This window comes from Wolffia australiana, chromosome 17 (assembly GCF_029677425.1).
Source record: "Wolffia australiana isolate 7733 chromosome 17, ASM2967742v1".
In the NCBI taxonomy this organism is placed as follows: Eukaryota; Viridiplantae; Streptophyta; class Magnoliopsida; order Alismatales; family Araceae; genus Wolffia; species Wolffia australiana.
In genome coordinates this window covers 2,319,819-2,334,475 of record NC_135851.1, presented here as the reverse complement: position 1 = coordinate 2,334,475, position 14,657 = coordinate 2,319,819, and the positions used below count along the sequence as shown (strand labels likewise).

At 40.3% G+C, this 14,657-nt stretch overlaps 1 pseudogene; it reads right to left on the bottom strand.

Annotated features, from left to right (window-relative positions):
* Positions 1-4,613, bottom strand: LOC144714648 (serine/threonine protein phosphatase 2A 57 kDa regulatory subunit B' theta isoform pseudogene; annotated as a pseudogene).
* Between the last annotated feature and the right edge of the window lie 10,044 nt (positions 4,614-14,657).

Here is a 14,657-nt window from a genome sequence, read left to right as displayed (position 1 = left end):
CTACCCCACCGTTGTGATGTCAAAATTCGTCTGATCAGGCGAGAGGTTGGGTGCGCCCACCTCGAGTGTTCCACGCAATCCGCCACTCCCGCAGGCCCTCCTTCGGTAGTATGTGATGCATACGGAGAGTCGGCACGCCGAGGCGTTCCACACGATAGCATCCCCGAGCTGAGGGAGGGAGGGCCTGCCAAGAAATAAAAAGAGAGGAGGGGTGTCGTGTGTGTACAGCATGGTTGGTCGAGGCATCTGCTGTCTGATTGCCTTCTCACAACTGGTGACATATACTAGTTGTGTGCGGGCGGCAACGCATGATGTCCTGCCATATGCGATGTAGGCACCACTGGGAGCATGTACCTGTACGAAGCATGTAAACCAACACCTGTGAGTCCGATTCTATGACGACGTGGTGAAGGTTTCGTTCCTTGCAGAGGGGTAAACCATCATGTATCGCCATAGCCTCGGCTATTGTATTAGTTTGTATGCCATAGAAAGAGGAAAAAGCAAAGAGAATACTCCATGTATGATCACGGAGTATACCACCTCCCCCTGCTGGCCCCGGGTTCTCCTCCTATCATAAATTACCCTTGATCCTAGATGGATTTAAGGATCTATGGTGAGTATTCTCATTTACATTATCCATCCATCCACATCTATCCTTTCATGTACTGATCCACATCTACCCCTCTACACATATCCATCTCGCCCACATGCTTAATCCATTTTGATATACATTTCCCGGCAGAGATGAAACTAACTGGAACCTAGCACACCATATTCTTGTATGAATCAAGGTTTATAATTTTTTATTTATTTACCCAAATAGCAACGAATAAATATCACCCTAAATTTTGTTTCATCATCAACATACATATATTTATTTTTGTTCCAGTTGCATCTTATTTGGAATGAATTTCAGGTTAAAAATAGGAGTCAAAGAAGTGCCAATCATTCTTCTGGATTAATCATTCATACTGCCCTGAAGAAGTGAAGTTCCACCCAATAAAAATTTTACCTAAATGTAATATTTATTTGTTGTTAGATGGATTCTCTAGAAATTATTGGTCTCATGAGAACATAGAAATTATTAGTATCCTGATTTTGGAAAGATATATCACTACCAGAAGTTATAATAAATTTTCATTAAAAAATACTTAAATAATAATTATGAATGACCACTATACTTAGAAGGTTACCTTTGGAAAGTGTAGATGAGTCTGGTCTTATAAATAAGTATTTATATCATTAAACCACTGAAGTGAAATGTAAATATAGCAATAATGATCCTCATGGATTGACCATGCATAAGGACATATGCCCTATAAAAGAACTATGAAATATCCAAAAGATATCTATCACCCTTTCTCCTTGGTATATTATAACACACTTCCTTGATATCTTATATAGCAATATGATAAGCTAAAAAAGAGAAAATTTATACCTATAGGCATAAGGAGTGAGGTTGTGTGTATATACAAGGGTCCATAGGATTTGGAGACGATTATAATTAATTTAAAAGAAAACGAGACCATAAAAACAACAATTTTTATTTTATAGAGTACCCAAATCAATCTCCTGTTTAGTTAGAGTACTGAAGATGAGGATAACAACTAGTTTTATTTGAACCTAACTAAGAAATATGTATTTGATAAGTAAAAATATACTAAATATCTAAATAGAATTTCCGATTACATGATCTATGTGATAAAAAATTATCATAGAACTCTGTCTATGAGTATTATTCTTAAATTTTTAGTGAAATCAGAGAATAATAATATTTACTCTCTTGATAAAACTGAGAGGTACCATTTACATGCAGATTTTTTAGTTTAATAAAGTTAACTTCTATCTGCAAAACTACCTAGATTGTCAAATAACGTCATATCGGGAGATTTCTACAACTTTAATAAATTTAATCTCTCTCACTGAAAAACTGTCTATAGTATCAGATAACTTTTTATAAAGCTGATTCCAAATTATAAGATTTAATAATTTTTATAATTTGAATCTATCTCTCTATAAAGTTTCCTACCATATCAAATCCTTAATTTTATTTTGAAGTATTTAATTGCAATATCAATTCTCAGTTCTGTGATAATGTGCATACTGCTTTCAAAAATTTTCCTGCAAATTTTTCTACGATACTGATTCATATTATTATTTGAAAATAAACTCTTTGGATAATTCCTGTTAGTGGGATATCTACAATGCTTGAAGTTATTTCTATATACCTTTTTTGAAAGTAAACTTATCTACTCCTGAAGAAATAGTTGATGGCAGTTATTTTTATGGAATTAAACAACAATATTTTAAAAGAAACATTTTGAAACGTCAAAGGAGAGAACTAGGAGATATTTAGCAAGGGATTACTGCACTGTCATTTTAGATTGAAGCACTGAGGTCAGGAAGACTTATCTAGGAGAGTATTGGATGAAGATTGGGGATGTATAATCTTGGGAGACATGTTAACATCTTGCGGAAGAAAGGAGCACTTGAAGGTGATCATGGGGATGACTCAAAGGGACGAGTTCATGACATCCCCATTCTTATGATTTTGAGAGAGTGTTGTAATATGAGAGTGCAAAGGGTACAGTTTAAATCTTCAATTTCAATGATCGTTGGTTTTGGCTACAAAGATTGTTTAGAGTCTTCGTGACTCTTTTTGGCTGGATTACAAAACCAAGTAGGTTCATTCCCAAAGTAACATTGATTCATAATGAGAAGAGTGGTGAGCGTTATTCCAAGATTATAAAACTGAGTTTATAAAAGAATATATGAGAGCGAATGTTTTCGAACACCAATTCAGCCCCTCTTTGTGTTTTTCACCCATCATTTGTTCCAACAGAAAACTTTGACTATTTCTTGGTTACAGTGTATCATTCTTTTGTTATAAAATCTAACAAAGAAGATACATATATTTTTTTATTTAAATAATAATCTGGTTTAACATTTATTTATTAGACATTTTATGTGTATTGAATACCAATAAAATCTGCCTTATTGCTTTATAATTTATATCGTGCTCATAAAATTGATGCCATTAAATGTGAATGGGTTTTAATGCTATTAGTGATTTTTAATAGATAGTTTCTGCCACACCATAACATGAAAATATATACATTTGGATCATGAGTTTCCCTAGAATTGATCAATTTGGGATCATTCACTTGTTCAAAAATTATGATGTTAGTTTTCCCCATATATTAAGATAAAATTAGAAATTAAAGTTAACTCATGATTATTTCAGATTAACTGCACATCCATATAATATGAGTGGGTATCTCAGGTGATAAAATACTAAAACGACATCAAGCAAACATTTATTAAGATATAATACAAACAAATTCTACACAAAACATAAACAAGTGACAAAGTGTGCAAAACAAATAATCATGTTTAGACTAATACAATACATGTTTATGATATCCACATTTTACACTTCATCTGGGTTTGCTCTAGAAGAAATACGAATGAATTTATTTGCTTTAACGTCTTCTATCCAGTGCAGTTTTGTAGTGTACAAAGAGTATTGGTCATTTCTATTTGGGGGAATACTACGAAACAGCATGAACTCGCGTTTTTGTCAGCCAGGCAGCATAAACTTTCAGACATGTTCAAAAAATAGCACGCACCAATAAGAAGACGCCAAGTGGCGTCTTCTTATTTTTTTTGTCAGCGATGGTCAACTGCTGACATGGTAGCCAGGTGGCTTCCACCGTGGTAGCCAGGTGGACTCCACGGTGGCATCCACATCTCCGCCCGTCGACGCCGCCCATCTCCGTCCGCCGCCGCCGCCCATCTCCGGCTGCCGACGCCGCCCGTCTCCGGCCGCCGACGCCGCCCGTCTCCGGCTGCCGATGCCGCCCGTCTCCGGCTGCCGATGCCGCCCGTCTCCGTCCGCCGCCGCCGCCCGTCTTCGGCCGCCGCCGCCGCCCGACTGGGTGGCTTCCAGAACCTCCTCCAGCTCCCCCAAGAACATCACCTCCTTGGAGCTGTTCGTCACGTGCCAGAACTTGAGCAAACCCCTAATCACAGTGTCCGCAAGCTTGCAGTCCTTCTCCACAAACTGGGTGATGCAGTAGGACAGCTGCTGGTGGTACATGGCCACGCACTTGGGCTTGTGCAGAGGAATCAGAGCCCGGACGAGGAACAGTTTGTGTTCTTCCTTGAGCGGGAGAGCGAATCCATTGATGATGCTGCCGAGGATCTCCAGCAGCTCAGCGATGCCGTTGTGCTTCTCTGTCTAGAAGATGAACTGGTAGAAGATGTTCTCGATGGCCTTGCATATGAAGGGTCGGTGAACCATGAACTTGCCGTAGACCTGGTGGAGGATCGTCTTGAGATAGTCTCTCTCGCGGGGGTCCGCCGAGCTCGAGCAGAGTCTGCCGCTTGATCTCCTTCTCCTTGGCGTTCTTGGTCGGATCGGCGAAGTCGACGATCGCGCAGCAGAGATTCACTTTCCGGATGAACAGATTCGGCCTCTCCGAGCTCGGCGTGTCCTTGAATGCCGGGAGGGCTTCGTAGGAGATGGCCATCTTGGAATTCTGCTTGCTCGGGGGAGGATCGCTGCCAGCGGCCAGAGATGGGCGGCGTCGGCGGCCGGAGACGAGGGGCATCGGTGGCCGGAGACGGGAGGCGTCGGCGGCCAGAGACGGGTGGTGGCGGCGGACAGAGATGGGCGGCGTCGGCGGCCGGAGATGTGGATGCCACCGTGGAGTCCACCTGGCTACCACGGTGGAAGCCACCTGGCTACCACGTAAGCAGTTGACCATCGCTGACAAAAAAAAAAGAAGAGGCCACTTGGCGTCTTCTTATTGGTGCGTGCTATTTTTTGAACATGTCTGAAAGTTTATGCTACCTGGATGACAAAAACGTGAGTTCATGCTGTTTCGTAGTATTCCCTTTCTATTTTTGTACAACCCACATACCATTCTCTTTTAAAATTTGGTATAAAAAAAGAGTACCACTCACTAAAAAACATAAAACAATCCGTTTTAAGATTCTATTTGTCTCTTTCTATCTGTCCTTTCTAGTTTCTGTTGATTGTATCATTCCCTCTCTTGCCTGAATCTTCCTCTCTCTCTCTCTTTCTCTCTCCTGATATGAGTCACAGCCATAAGCCTTCACCCTCTTCTACATTTACTCTAAACTGTATCTCTCTCTTCTTTATCTCTCTCTCTCCCAAAAGTTTTACCCACCGTGGATCTAGCTCTTGGCTTATCTCTATTCTCTCTCTACCTTCTCTCTCTGTGACTACCTCTCGACCCTCTTGTTCTCTCTCATATCTTTCTCTCTCTCTTGTGATCCTTGGATTTTGTCTTTTCTCTCTCTTCCATTTCGTCCTGTAGCCTGGGTCTACACAATCTTTCTCTCCTCTCTCTCTCTCTAAAACTAAGGCTTCTAATAGATCTTGGCTTCTCTTTGTTGTCTCTCTCTAGACTTGACTTTATCACTATTTTCTATTCTCTTTCTTGCTTTCTCTCGCTCCTAGATTCAACCTCTTTTTTACCTCTCTCTTGCTTCATGCTGTCCATTTTTTCTTTGTATATGTCTAGATCAGTTTCTCTCTCTACCTATTGGGTTTTCTCTGTTTGACATCATCTCTCTCTAGGGTTCTACCTTATGGCTTCTCTCTGCTCTTCTCTGTGTTATCTAACTTATGACTTCTCTCTCCTCTCTCTCTCTCTTCCCCCTCTCACTCTGTGGATTCAGTACACTGCATCTCTGTCCTCTTCTTTTTCTCTCTCTAAATTTTCTCGCCATTGGATTCTCTGTCCTCTTCCTTTTCTCTCTATAAATTTTCTCGCCATTGGATTCTCTGTCCTCTTTCTCTTTTTACATGGGTCTGGCTCACATATTCTCTCTCTGCTCTCTCGGGTCTAGCTCGTGGCTTCTCTCTCCTCTTTTTTTTTCTCTCACACTCTCTCATACTTCTAAATCATTTCTTATCTTTTCTCTCTCTCTAACGGCTGTAGACTGCTGCTTTCTCTCTCTCTCTCTATGGCTTCAGCTGGCTTCTTGAACAATCTTTCTACAGACACAGCTCAAGGCTTCTCTCTCTCTCTACCCTCTTGCTCTATCTATGGCTCAGGCTAATTATTTCTCTCTCATCTTTCTATCTCTCTCTTATCTTTCTCTGACCTCTTTCCATCTCTCGCTCTCTAGAACTCTAGCCTTTGGCTTATCTCTCATCTTTATTTGACCTGTTTCCATCTTTCTCTCTCTAGAACTCTAGCCCTTGGCTTATCTCTAATCTTTCTCTGACCTCTTTCCATCTCTCGCTCTCTAGAACTCTAGCCTTTGGCTTATCTCTCATCTTTATTTGACCTGTTTCCATCTTTCTCTCTCTAGAACTCTAGCCCTTGGCTTATCTCTAATCTTTCTCTGACCTCTTTCCATCTCTCGCTCTCTAGAACTCTAGCCTTTGGCTTATCTCTCATCTTTATTTGACCTGTTTCTATCTCTCTCTCTCTGTTGAACTCTAGCCCTTGGCTTATCTCTGATTTTTCTGTCCTCTTTTCATCTCTCTCTCTAGAACTCTAGCCCTTGGCTTCTCTCTCACCTTTCCCTGTCCTCTTTTTCTCTCTCTCTAGAGAGCTCTAGCCCTTGGCTTATCTCTGATTGTTCTCTGTCCTCTTCCCATCTTTCTCTCTCAAGAACTCTAGCCCTTGGCTTCTCTCTCACCTTTCCCTGTCCTCTTTCTCTCTATCTCTAGAGCTCTAGCCCTTGCTTATCTCTAATCTTTCTCTGACCTCTTTCCATCTATCTCTCTAGAACTCTAGCCGTGGATTCTGTCTCATATTTCTCTGTCTTCTTTCTTTCTTATCTAGAGCTCTAGCCCTTGGTTTCTCTCTCATCTTTCTCTGTCCTCTTTCTCTCTCTCTAGAGCTTTAGCCCTTGTCTTCTCTCTCATCTTTCTCTGTCCTGTTTCTCTTTCTTCTCTAGAGCTCTAGCCCTTGGCTTCTCTCTCATCTTTCTCTGTCCTCTTTCTCTCTCTCTCTAGAGCTCTAGCCCTTGGCTTCTCTCTTATTGGTTCTAGCTGAAAACTTCTCGCGTTTCTCTCTCTATCCCTCCAGCTTATGGCTTTTCTTAATCCCTCTTTCTATGGACACGGCTCAAGGCTTCTCTCTCTCTCTCTCCTCGTTCTCTATCTATGGCTCAAGCTAATAATTTCTCTCTCGTCTTTCTATCTCTCTCTAGAACTTTCGGCCTTGGCTTCTCTCTCTAAAACTCGAGCCCTTGGCATTTTTCTCATCTTTCACTCTCTTCTTTATATATATTTATATATATATATCTCTCTCTCTAGAACTCGAGCCCTTGACACCTCTCTCATCTTTCTCTCTCCTCATTATGTCTCTCTCCGTAGAACTCTGGCCCTTTGGCTTCTTCCTCGTCTTCCACTCTTCTCCTGTCTCTCTCTGTAGAACTCTGGCCCTTCATCTCTCTCTCTCATTCCCTCTCCTCTCTCTCTCTCTAGATCCCTATAACTCTAGCCATTGATTCACTTTCACCTTTGTCTCTCCTCTATCTCTCTAGAACTCTAGCCCTGGACTCACTTTCTCGTTTTTGTACGTCTCTCTCTAGAATTCTAGCCCTTGACTTCTCTCTCACCTTTCTCTTTCCTCTTTCAGTCTCTTTAGAACGTGAGCCTTTGGTTTCTCTCTCATATTTCTCTCTCTATTTATTTCTCTCTCTAGAACTTGAGCCCTTCGTTTCTCTCTCCTTTTTGTATCTCTCTGGAACTCTAGTCCTTGACTTCTCTCTCTTATTTTTCTCTCCTCTTTCTTTTTCTCTCTAGAAATTGAGCCCTTGGTTTCTCTTTCATCTTTCTTTCTCCTTTTTTATCTCTCTAGAACTCTGGCCCTTGACTTCTCTATCATCTTTCCCTCTCCTCTTTCTTTTTCTCTCTAGAAATTTAGCCCTTGGTTTCTCTCCCATCTTTCTTTCTCCTTTTTCTATCTCTCTAGAACTCTGGCCCTTGACTTCTCTCTCTTTTTTCTACGTCTCCCTCTCTCCAGAAATTGAGCCCTTGGCTTCTCTCTCATCTTTCTCTCTCTTATTTCTACCTCTCTCTCTCCAGAAATTGAACCATTGGCTTCTCTCTCATCTTTCTCTCTCTTTTTTCTACATCTCTCTCTCCAGAAATTGAGCCCTTGGCTTCTCTCTCATCTTTCTCTCTTTTCTTTCTACCTCTCTCTCTCTCTACGACAGAAATTGAGCCCTTGGCTTCTCTGTCATCTTTCTCTCTTTTCTTTCTACCTCTCTCTCTCTCTACGACAGAAATTGAGCCCTTGGCTTGTCTCTCATCTTTCTCTCCTCTTTGTATCTCTCTCTAGAACTCTGGCCCTTGACTTCTCTCTCATCTTTCCCTCTCTTCTTTCTACCTCTCTCTCCAGAACTTGAGCCCTTGGTTTCTCTCTCATTTTTCTCTCTCTTCTTTCTACCTCTCTCTCTTTCCAGAAATTGAGCCCTTGTATCTCTCTCATATTTCTCTCTTCTTTCTACCTCTCTCTCTTTCCAGAAATTGAGCCCTTGTATCTCTCTCATCTTTCTACCTCTCTCTTTCCAGAATTGAGCCCTTGACTTCTCTCTCATCTTTCTCTCCTCTTTCTATCTCTCTCTAGAACTCTGGCCTTAACTTCTCTCTCATCTTTTTCACCTTTTCTGTCTCCACTGCTCTCCGCTGACGTCACCTTTTCTGGCGTCAAAACTGGGGTCGGCCCACAAAACATATGATGACGTCATAAGTAATATTTTTTGCATTAAAAACTTTAAGCATGAAGAAAGAGACAAACATAAATTTTTTTTGAAAAGTTATAGTGTAAGCGACTTTTGGAACAAAATATAACCAGAATATTTTATTGGACGAGGAATTAATTAAAAGTTCTCAGGATACCTACTTTTTATGAATCGAATTTAATATTTCTTAACCTCGGTGAAACTTTCTTTTACCCAGGAGAATATTAAAACAAATTCTAATAATAATTTATTTAATTTTTTTTGTAAAGTTATAGTTTAATCGAGTTCGCGAAGAAAATATCACCGGAATATTTTATGGACGAGGAATTAATTAAAAGTTCTCAGGATACCTACTTTTTATGAGTCGAATTTAATATTTCTTAACCTTGGTGAAACTTTCTTTTACCCAGGAGAATATTAAAACAAATTCTAATAATAATTTATTTAATTTTTTTTGTAAAGTTATAGTTTAATCGAGTTTGCGAAGAAAATATCACCGGAATATTTTATGGACGAGGAATTAATTAAAAGTTCTCAGGATACCTACTTTTTATGAATCGAATTTAATATTTCTTAACCTCGGTGAAACTTTCTTTTACCCAGGAGAATATTAAAACAAATTCTAAGAATAATTTATTTAATTTTTTTTTGAAAAGTTATATTTTAATCGAGTTTGGGAACAAAATATTACCAGAATATTTTATTGGACGAGGAATTAATTAAAAGTTCTCAGGATACCTACTTTTTATGAGTCGAATTTAATATTTCTTAACCTTGGTGAAACTTTCTTTTACCCAGGAGAATATTAAAACAAATTCTACGATTAATTTATGTGAAATTTATTCAACTAAGTCGGGTAAAAAAGCTAGAATGAACAAGGAGACGAGCCTAGATTTTTTTGATAATTTATAATTTAATCGAGTGCTACGATAAAATAATGCTAGAAGAATTTGTTAGACGAGGAATTGATTAAAATTAATATTTAATGAAATTTTCTTCTGTATGGGAGAAGATTATATCAAATTTAATATTATTTTTTTAATGGAAACGTAGAACTGTAGAATCGTGCCGATGATCTGATGAAAACGAACGGCTGAGATCTTCCCGTTCTTTCAAAAGTGCGACTACGAAGGCTTTCTTGAAGTCCCCAGAGCCCTCTCTCTCCTTCTGCGCCTCATCTCTCTCTTTCTCTCTCTCTATCTCTATCCTCTCTCTATATTTCTCGATCTATCTCTGTCTCTTTCCATCTCCTCATCTCTCTCTATTTCTCTCTCCATCTCTATCTCTATCCCACATCTCTCTATTTCTCAGTCTTATCTCTGTCTCTTCTATCTCCTCATCTCTCTCTATCTCGCACTCTCTCTCTATCTCTATCCCTCTCTATTTCCCAATCTATCTCTGTCTCTTTCTATCTCCTGATCTCTCCCTCTATCTCCATCTCTCTCTATTTTTCTGTCTATATCTCTCTCTTTCTATCTCCTCCTCTCTACCTCGGTCTCTCTCTATCTCCATCTCTTTCTCTATCTCGCACTCTCTCTATCTCTATCTCTCTCTCTATTTCTCAGTCCTTCTCTGTCTCTTTCTATCTCCTCATCTCTCTTTCTTTCTCACTCTCTTTCTCTCTATCTCCATCTCTCTCTCTCAATTTCTCTGTCTCTTTCTATCTCGTTCTCTCTCTCTCTATCTCCATCTCTCTCTCTCTCTCTCTATTCCTCTGTCTATATCTCTCTCTCTCTATCTCGCGCTCTCTCTCTATCTCCATCTCTCTCAATTTCTCTGTCTATATCTCTGTCTCTTTCTATCTCTCTCTCTCTATCTCCATCTCTCTCTCAATTTCTCTGTCTATATCTCTGTCTCTTTCTATCCCTCTCTCGCTCTCTCTCTCTATTTCCATCTCTCTCTCTCAATTTCTCTGTCTATATCTGTCTCTTTCTCTCTCTCTCTCTCTCTCTCTCTATTTCTCTGTCTATATCTCTGCCTCTTTCTATCTCTCTCTCTCTCTCTATCTCCATCTCTCTCTCTCTCTCTCTCTCTATTTCTCTGTCTCTTTCTATCTCGTCATCTCTCTCTATCTCGCTCTCTCTGTTTCTCTGTCTCCTTCTATCCATATCACACTCTCTCTGTATTTCTGCCTATATCTCTGTCTCCTATCTTTATAACTCTCTCTCTCTCTCTGTATTTCTCTCTATCACTCTCTCTCTATTTCTATCACTCTCTCACTATCTCTATCACTCTCTCTGTCTCTCTTTCTCACTCTACCTCTATCACTCTCTCTCACTCTCTACCTCTCTCTCTCTTTCGATCACTCTGTCATTATCTCTATCACCTCTCTTTCTCTCTCTCTCTCTCTCTCTCTCTCTCTTTCTCACTCTACCTCTATCACTCTCTCTCTCTCTCGATCACTCTGTCATTATCTCTATCACCTCTCTTTCTCTCTGTCTCTCTCTCTCTCTCACTCTACCTCTATCACACACTCTCTCTCTCTCTCTTTCAATCACTCTGTCATTATCTCTATCACCTCTCTTTCTCTCTCTCTCTCTCTCATTCTCTCTCACTTTCTCTCTCTCTCTCTCTCTCTCTCTCTCTCTCTTTCGATCACTCTGTCATTATCTCTATCACCTCTCTTTCTCTCTTATCTATTTCTGACTCAATCTCCATTTCTATCGCTCACTCTCTATCTCTCGTTCTATTTCTATCACTCACTTTCTATCTATTGCTCCATCTCTAACACACTCTCTCTCTACCATCGGTTAGTTTCTGTTTCTATCTCTCTCTATCTATGTCACTCTTGCTTTATTTCTATCACTCATTCTCTATCTCTCGTTCTATTTCTATCACTCACTTTTTATCTATTGCTCCATGTTAAATCTATCTCTATCACTCTCTCTATATGTCTCTGTCACTGTCTCTCTCTATTTCCCCCTCTATCTCTATCACTCTCTCTATTTCTCTTCTATCTCTCTCCTATTCTCTCTATTTCTCTCTCCTTAACTCTCTCTCTATTACCTCTCTCTACCTCTCTCACTCTCTCTATTTCTCTTCTATCTCTCTCCTTAACTCTCTCTCTATTACCTCTCTCTACCTCTATCACTCTCTCTATTTCTCTTCTATCTCTCTCCTATTCTCTCTATTTCTCTCTCCTTAACTCTCTCTCTATTACCTCTCTCTACCTCTACCACTCTCTCTATCTCTATCTCTCTCTCTATATATATATCTTTAACTCTATATATCTCTCTACCTCCATCACTCTCTCTATCTCTTTCTCTCTCTCTCTCTCTCTTTAACTCTATATATCTCTCTACCTCCATCACTCTCTCTATCTCTTTTTTTTTTTTTTTCTCTCTCTCTCTCTACCTCCATCACTCTCTATCTCTTTTTCTCTCTCTCTTTAACTATCTCATTCTCTCTCTATCTCTCACTCACTCTCTCTTTCTCTCTATCTCTCTCTTTGTCTTTCTATATCACTCTCTCTACAACTCTCTCTCTATTTATCAGTACATTAGTAAGTCAATTTTTCTCTCTCTACCACTCTCTCTCTCTATCTCTATATCACTCTCTCTCTCTCGCACTCTTGCTCTATCTCTGTCCCTCTATCACTTCTACCTCTCTCTGTCTTACTCCCTCTCTCTCTACCTCCAGCACTATCGCTCTATCTCTATCTCTCTAAATCACTATGTCTATAATTTCTCTCTCTATCTCCATCACTCTCTATTATCTTTCTATATCGATCTTTATTTTCTCTCTCCTTCGCACTCTCTCTTCTATCTCACTCTTTTCCCCTCTATATCATTACAATTCTCCCTCTCTTTACATCACTACATCTATTTCTTCTCTCTAGTCTCTCTATTCTCTCTCTCATCCCCTCTATATCACTATCTCTCTCACTTCTCTTCATCTCTATATCACTATATCTATCACCTCTCTCTCTCTTCCCCTGTATATCACTATATATCTCTCTGTTTCATTATATCTATCACTCTCTCTCTTCTATCTCAATCTCTTCCCTCTATATCACTACATCTCTCTTTCTCCATCACTATATCTATCACCTCTCTCTCTCTCTCTCTTCCCCTCTATATCACTATATATCTCTCTGTTCATTATATCTCTCACTCTCTCTCTCTCTCTTCTATCTCGCTCTCTTCCCCTCTATATCATTATATCTCTCTCTGTTGATTGTACCTCTCACTCTCTCTCTCTCTTCTATCTCGCTCTCTTCCCCTCTATATCATTATATCTCTCTCTGCTTCATTATATCTCTCACTCTCTCTTTCCTATCTCGCTCTCTTCCCCTCTATATCCCTACATCTCTCTTTCTCCATTACTATATCCATCACTTCTCTCTTTCTCTCTTCCCTCCATATCACTACATCTCTCTCTCTCTTTACATCACTATATCTATCACTTCTCTCTCTAGTCTCTCTCTCATCCCCTGTACATCACTATATCTGTCTCTCCCCCTCTACATCACCACATCTCTCTCTCTCTCTCTCTTTCTTTACATCACTACATCTATCACTCCTCTCTCTCTACCTGTCTTCCCCTCTACTTTACCACATCTCTATCTTTCTTTACATCACTATATCTATCACTTCTCTCTCTACCACTCTCTCTACACTACCACTCTCTCTTTGCTACCACTCTCTCTAGTCTCTCATTCACCCTCTCTCTCTCTCTTCCTGTCTACATCACCATATCTATCACTCTCTCTCTCTACCACGCTCTTTGTCTAGTCTCTCTCTCTTTACATTACCATATCTATCACTTCTCTCTCTACCACGCTCTCTGTCTAGTCTCTCTCTCTTTACATCACTATATCTATCACTTCTCTCTCTACCTCTCCTCTCTCTCTACCGTGCTCTTTCTCACTCTCTCCACTCTCTCTCCACTCTCTTTCTCTTCCCCTCTACATCACTACATCTCTCTCTCTCTCTCTCTTTAAATCACTATATCTATCACTTCTCTCTCTCTACTACCACTCTCTCTCTACCACGCTCTCTCTCTCTCTCTCTCTCTCCTTCCCTCTCTCTCTTCCCTCTATATGTATCACTTCTCTCTCTACTACTCTCTCTCTCCACCACACACACACACTCTCTCTCTCTTTACATCACTATGCCTAATAGCCTATCACTTCTCTCTCTCTCTCTACCACTCTCTCTCTTTACATCACTCTATCTATCACTTCTCTCTCTCTACCACTCTCTCTCTTTACATCACTCTATCTATCACTTCTCTCTCTCTACCACTCTCTTGTCTCTCTCTACCACTCCCTCTCCCTCTCTCTACCACGCTCTCTCTCTCTATCCCTCTCTTCTTCCCCGTTACACCGCTACATCTCTCTCTCCCTCTACCACGCTATCTCTCTCTCTATCACTCTCTTCTTCCCCGTTACATCACTACATCTCTCTCTCCTCTCTCTCTCTCTACCACGCTCTCTCTCTCTCCTTCACTCTCTTCTTCCCCTTTATATCGCTACATCTCTCTCTCCCTCTCTCTCTATCACTCTCTTCTTCCCTATATATCGCTACATCTCTCTCTCCCTCTCTCTCTCTATCACTCTCTTCTCCCCTATATATCGCTACATCTCTCTCTCTCCCTCTCTCTCTCTCTATCACTCTCTTCTTCCCCTTTATATCGCTACATCTCTCTCTCTCCCTCTCTCTCCCTCTCTCTCTCTATCACTCTCTTCTTCCCCTTTATATCGCTACATCTCTCTCTCTCCCTCTCTCTCTCTATCACTCTCTTCTTCCCCTTTATATCGCTACGTCTCTCTCTCTCCCTCTCTCTCTCTATCACTCTCTTCTTCCCTATATATCGCTACATCTCTCTCTCTCTACCACGCTCTCTCTCTCTCTCTATCACTTTCTTCCCCTCTACATCACCACATCTCTCTCTCTTCACATCATTATATATACCTCTTC